The sequence below is a fragment of the Anarrhichthys ocellatus genome, unplaced genomic scaffold (assembly GCF_004355925.1).
Source record: "Anarrhichthys ocellatus isolate YVR2014 unplaced genomic scaffold, GSC_Weel_1.0 scaffold10, whole genome shotgun sequence".
NCBI classification, from domain to species: Eukaryota; Metazoa; Chordata; class Actinopteri; order Perciformes; family Anarhichadidae; genus Anarrhichthys; species Anarrhichthys ocellatus.
The window spans coordinates 3,564,801-3,571,543 of record NW_022280040.1 but is presented as its reverse complement, the minus strand read 5'-3'; the positions used below and the strand labels follow the sequence as shown (position 1 = coordinate 3,571,543).

At 41.0% G+C, this 6,743-nt stretch overlaps 1 protein-coding gene across 7 annotated transcripts in view; it reads right to left on the bottom strand.

The window, feature by feature from the left end:
• The window catches only part of ncoa2 (nuclear receptor coactivator 2), a 53,052-nt gene that overhangs the window by 37,774 nt on the left and 8,535 nt on the right, over positions 1-6,743 (bottom strand). For 6 of the 7 annotated variants that reach the window (XM_031849886.1, XM_031849883.1, XM_031849887.1 and 3 more), the window contains exon 2: positions 1,815-1,900. The gene's annotated coding sequence lies outside the window, so the exon portion shown is untranslated. The remainder of the gene's footprint in view (positions 1-1,814; positions 1,901-6,743) is intronic. The other variant, XM_031849885.1, reaches the window with a different exon arrangement.

Sequence of the window (6,743 nt, the reverse complement as noted above, 5' to 3'; positions counted from 1 at the left end):
GGGGGGGGAGAGAGAAATAGGGAAGGATGGGGAGGCAAAAATGACTATCTGGTATAAATAAGCACCTCTCTACAATAAAATCTAGTCAACAACTGATCCGTGGATGAGAGCACTGGATTGATACAGTCTCAACTGACCCAAGTAGCATATTTTAGGCCTGTATGTTGACATAGTCAACAGTATATTTATTGCGCAAATTGCTATAATTTGGTTGATGCGATTGTTACACATTTTGTAACCAGACCCTCAACTGTGGTATGAATGGAGCCGAAGAGAGAAGGAGCTTTCCCCAGTGTGGGTATAAGCTTGCGGATACGTGAGAGATTAATACAGTTGGCCAACAGTGAGCCGGCCTATGTCTTTAACGTAAACAGTAATGATTGCAGAATCTGCTTATAGAGATTATCGTCACTTCAATCCAGTGGAAGAGCCGCATCAAAAAAAAAGAATCCCTAAAGTTTTTACCGGACGTCCAGCCCCGTCTGTCTCTGGACGTCCACGTCTGCCCGCCACAACCGCCGTGAAATGAACCGTCTGAAGAAAACTGAACATGCTACAACAGAATAAAAAAAACACCATAGGCTATTAATATCTTTGGCTGGTAAAAAAATAATAAAAAAATCTGCCTGGGCAGTAAATACGTCGAGCCTTGGCAAAAAGTTAATTTTGGACCGTGGCTCTGGGTTTCCTAGACGTCAAACACCTCGTTGAGTTCTGTTAAAACACTGGAAACTCTTCTCTGAACCAAAACAGTTTCAATTAATGATCCCTCCATACTGAGAGTCTAAATAGCAATTTTAAGCTTGCCCTATTGCCTCTAAAGTGATGCTGCTGACATAAGAACACATTCAAACGTCTGCATATCGTTCATGACACTCAATCCTCAACAGATATTATAAAAAGCACTGCAGGACGCTATAGGAAATTGAATTAACTTTATCTGTTTTTTAACTGCAGGTCAACTTTGACCTACGAGTGCACTGCGTCAGCTATATTATGTAGGAAAATATAAATACGGCAAGAAAAAAAGAAAGTATTTTGCACTTGACCACAACAAAAAAGGTGCACCGTGTACAGCAGTACAAATGCTCAGTAAACTAAAGTCCATTTGAACTAACTGCAACCAAACTCTGCTAACGCAAACTATTATTTTGAGTCCACTCAAATATGGTTTTGTAAGAACTGCCAGCAATGCAGTAATCCTAAAAGACACATTGTAGCCAACACCATCTGAACTTTAACCTGTAGAGTAAATAATGGTGGTTGATGAAAGAATGGAGCTTTTTTTTTCTTCTTCTTTCTCCGCACATGAAGGATGAATACTGCAGACCAACGGAACTTCTGGATCAGAAGCAGCTCTAACTTTGACAAAAAGTCAGGCAAGAACTTGGGGGGGAAATGGGGGGGGCGAAACCTAATCACTGTTTAAAACCGAATTCTGACCAGCAAACAAAGTTCTCACGATGTTGCTTATCTGATGACAGTGGAAAAAGCTTTGAGATTTTCATTTTCAAACCACCATTAAAGCGCTTCCTTTAAAAAAAAAAAAAAAGAGAAGACAAATCAGCCACAAACTGCCGAGAATTCAGATCATGTACAGGAAACAGTTATCCCAGCTGGAGACGCGAGCCAATAAAAAACAGCCACTGTAGGAGAGACACGTTGGATTGTTTCCATCCACACACACGTCTAATCTCTTCTTTATGAGCTACGATAAAAGAGTTTGCATCACCTGTACATTGTGTGTTTGGGCTGGAGCGTCTGTTTGACACATTGCACAGCACGTGTAAAAGAGAGCTGGCGTTGCTTCTCACCTTGGTTTCAGTCCAGAGAGTCCCTCAGGCCATTGCTGCAAGACGGTAATGCTGCGAAACCTTTAAGCATCGTCCACGTGTCCCTGCTGAGAGAAATAACAGTACAGTACACGGTGTACATCAGTACAACTCTCACTACCATGGTACAACAGTGTACAGTAAAGGAAGGCTTTAAGTTTGTACTGTGCCATTTCTGTACTCTAGTTACATAATGACAAGTGAAGATATAAGAATATATTTAGGGCTACAACTAACATTTGTTATCATTATCAATTCATTTACTGTCATGATTAATCGTCTAAAATTAAAAAGTTGCAGATTGTCAATCAACTAACTGATTCATTGTTTCAGCTCTAACTATATTAAAGACAATTTTGATGCTTTTGTATTTGTTTTTGCATTTCTTTTATTCACTGTAATGCAATAACAATGCTTCAAAATAGTCCATATTTTGTAAACAACCCCAGCCCACAGTAACACCACTCCCCACACACTGAAGACAAGGACAGCTCATCACAAAAGTCCAAAAAAAATAAAATATTGAACCGCATGCCGTCCATGTTTAATCATTAATTTGCACAAGCAAAACTACTGTAAACTCCTACTGTGTAATCGGCTCAACATCTGCGTAGAAAAATGATCACAACAAAGTAATGCTACAGAACAGCGTATTACAAATCATACTGGGAGTTCTCACAGCCGAGTCCACTGACTCATGAGTTTCACTACACACACACCCAGACACCCACACACGCACACACAATAGTTAATTAGAAAGAAAACAGTTACTTCAACACAAAATGCTGTTTTGTATTATAAGTCAACATAACACAAAGCTAAACTATGTGCACCAAAATGTGAAACACAAGCTAACTGTTAATGTGCTTCAAACTCTCAACAAGTCATCTCATCTGGTGCCAACTGTCTGCATTAAGTTAGCATGGAGCTGCAAGTCGTTCCATCTCCTCGGGGACCTCAAAGCCTATTATATCGTGTCTTTTTTAATCATGGAACACAATTAATTAGACGGGAGAAAAGTTTAAATTTTTAATGATATTCCCATTTGGATAATTAGAAAATGCAACTGGTAACTCAAAGAAAAGGACTATGATGGAAGAAGCTCCCAATGAACGGCCCCTGAGGAAGTGCTCGTCTCGTTCTACATGCAGCCGGATGAAGGGAGAGCCTGCCAGCCCCCCTCTTTGGCCTGGGCGACTTCTCCCAAATACCTGCCAAAGTCAGCCAGCTGAGGAATGCACTCACGTGACGTCATGTTCTGACATAACCGGAGAGTAAACCAACTCACCTATTGACCCGAAGCCATGCGGAAAGGTGATATTCAGCATTCTGAAACTGCTGCTACACATTCACTCAAATAGCTGAAGGTAACCACATGTACAGATTGAATATGGAATCTTGACAAAAACTCTTTTTTTAAAATCTATATAAGATTAAACATCAAGTATGGCAAAAGTATAAAATAGCTGATATGTTTCGACCTCATTTTGATGCAATTTCATAACTCTGCGTTTCTCAACTCCACCTTCCTCTTTTACTTTTCCTGCATAACTCTCAGTTCTCATCCTTTGGAGGAATTTCCTCTGAGCTTTAATGCCGTCACATGCTCGGTCCGGCCCTTGATCTGTGGACTGAGTGACAGAACAAGGCAGAAGTGTGAAAACACTCCGTTGAGCTAGTTGAACAGTAATCTTTTTTTTTTTTTTCCAAATCGCCAAACTGGATCAAAACACTTCCAGCTGACAGATCTTTTTTGTTTAGAAATGTAATTAGTAAGAAGATCCACTTAATGATAGTGATTCCTCTCATAAAATGATTCAGCGATACAACAAGAAGCATTTAATCAAAGGTAGTTAGAAAAATGTTGAGTAAGCAAAACTGAGGTCATTTTACCGACTGTCGGTGCGTTATCGATGAACATACTATTATATGCAGGTGTAATGCTCCATGCGAGTCAGTATGAGCAAGGTTCACAGTATGAGAGCGGTGTGATCCAAGACCAGTGGCGAGTCCCATTAGAAGTACGCGTGCACATCGCCAAACACACACTGGGACAGAAGAAGTTCTCAGGAAAGACCCGCAGAGCTTTCCCTTCCTTGACGGGCTATTATGCTTGGCACGGAAGCGCTGAATGACACACGGTGGAACCTAAACAAAAACACACCACCCTGCCAAGACTGTAACTGAGCCTCAGCGGCAACATTAATCGAGTTTCATGTTACCTAGATTGCTGGCGTGACACAATCAATACGGCTACTTGTAAATCATAGTGAAGTACAAATATGAAAAGTCACAAAAATAAATGAAGCAAAAGAAAAAAAAACAAAAAAAAAAACACACTAAACGTATACACCTTCTCGGGATCATGGGAGTATTTCACATCTGTTGGTATTTAAAGGAGGTCAAAGATCATCAGGTTAAAAGTTCAAGCTCCCATTAAACAGAGTGCAGCCCTGTAAACTGTAACTGGTAACAGGCAGTTTCATAATTCAGCCCAAAAGCTCACATTATTGTTAATGTTGGGACAAAACTAAATGATGACGTGAACTGCGAAACTGAACAAAAACAAACTGAGTGACTGAATAACCACAACATATTTCCAAGTTCATGCAGCTTTGAATGTGCTACATTGCCATCAAGAAAAAATAAAATTTAAAATGTCTTTTGACAGCAGCGGATTGATCATGGGATCTGCCTGAAGCCAAACCGTGGGTGTCATTGTAATCCCTTCTTTCTCCCAGAGTTGTCAATGGGCTCCATCTGAGCTAACAATGCTAATGATCCGGATAATCAGGTTGAGATGGCACACAAAGGGTAAATGCACACAAAGGTTCATGTGCTAGAAATTGACCGTAATGGGCCAGGTCGCCGAAAGGCTAAACACCAATGGAGCCGCTACTTGGTGCCTTTTGAGGGGCCCAATAATGGCCTTCAATCCAATAAGAATCGGGGCTGATGTCCGTCCTAATGAAAACACCTGGCTGTGTAGCTCTAGTTACACCAAGGTCTGGTCAAGACCCTCATCCCAACCAATAATCAATTGATTTTGGTTCACATAGGAGCAACTGGGAGGTGTGGTAAATCCCATAATCAGATTAGGATTTCCTCCATGTATACATGTTTCGCCACAAACGGGACTTGTGACAGCTTATAGGTTAAGAAGTATTGTTTTATAAGCAGCAGGTTTAACCCGATGGACTGGCCGTAACACTCCGAAATATCAAGACATATGAACTTGTCTTGATATGAACTTGTCTTGATACAGCATCAGTTGTGTGTTGGGAAGCCCAAGAACAAGGCACTCGACACCCATAAACGTCAGTGGTGACGCTCAACAGCAGAATGACAGGAATGTGGTTGTACGGGTTTCTTTCTGGGGAAATGTTTAACTGTACAGCTTTAAAGCACAGCAACGATACTCATAATCAGGAACACCTTGATATATATATCTATATATATATTCTTTAAGATGTGAAAAAAAAAAACACACCAACTGTTCTCTTAACTCTTACGTTTATCATTTTTACCTGAAAATGAGTGAGCGTATATTTTACCTATAAATCCTCCTCTTTAGCCTGAAAGTGGAAGCATTGTCATTAGGGATGTTGATTATTAACCGACAGTAATAATCTCGACCGATTAATGCCATCAGTTAATATTACGCAAACTATTTTTTCAAAAAGCTGAGCAAAACTCAGAGGAACGGCTCGTCGCTAAAATGACAACAGCTGGTTCATCTCAAAGGTCAGCCCACTTTAAGTGAGCCCGGGCCGCTGTTGCTGCTAGCCTGAGGCCAACTCCTTATACTACAATCAGCAGACAGCGAGCAAGACATATGAACTTGTCTTGATGCAAGTTGTAGCATTTATTCACCGACAAATGAACTGTAAATGCACTGCATTAAGTTCATTGATACGTTACTGCTAACTTCATACTCATCGTCACACTCACTCTCTCTCAACCAGACAGTTGCTATCAAATATAAATTTGATAGCAACCATGCAAAGAGGGTTAGGAAGAAGAGGGCTGACAACGATTTGTACTACAAATCCTGTAGCTTTAGTGACATCGACATACACAGATACCCTCCCATAAAGAACGCATTTAATACACTTTGGCACAGATTTCAATGGGCTGCTCGGATGTGCAACATCAGGGGCAAGGGGCAAGGCGACCCTGTTGTCGTCACACCTGTTGCTCAAATAACATCCAGTTCCTTCAGCTGTGACCTCAGGGACAGTGAACACACACGTGCACTTACCGACATTAGATTTAAAAAAAAAAAAAAAAAAAAAAAAAAAAAAAAAGAAAAGAAAAAAGGTGAGTCGTAATGACAAGAGACAGCAAATGTAAGTAGCTACTAGCTCAAAGAGCCATGGAAATGCAGAGTTAGAGAGAGAGAAGGGATCAATCTTTGTACATGGCATGCTTTTAAGATTTGAAGCTCATCTTGTGACTCGTCTGCATGTCAAATGCACATCTATTGTGCCTGTGTGTCCACCATCTTTTATAGCGGGTCACAGTTTGTATGGAATTAGTTCCCGTGGAGGCCTGAGGCCGTACAGTGGAAAGCAGACTCGGGATAAGGAGATCAGCAGACACAACTGTGTCACTTCATCAGCCGAAGGCTTGAGACAATGTGACGGGCCGACGCTCAGACTCAGACACAGTGTCTGACGAATCTGCAAAATGCAACTAAATACAAGTGGATAGAATCAGATTTAAATTAGGAAGCAAGAAAGAAGTGCTTACTGAACCAACGTGTGAGACGGGTAATAATCTGCAGAGGACATTGCAGGGGATGACTTTAAACTCCGGCATAACCTGATTAAGAGCGCTGCCGCTCTGACAGTAGAACATGTAATTGGACCAGACAGAGCAAAGGGAAGCAGCCTTCTCTCCTTTTCACAG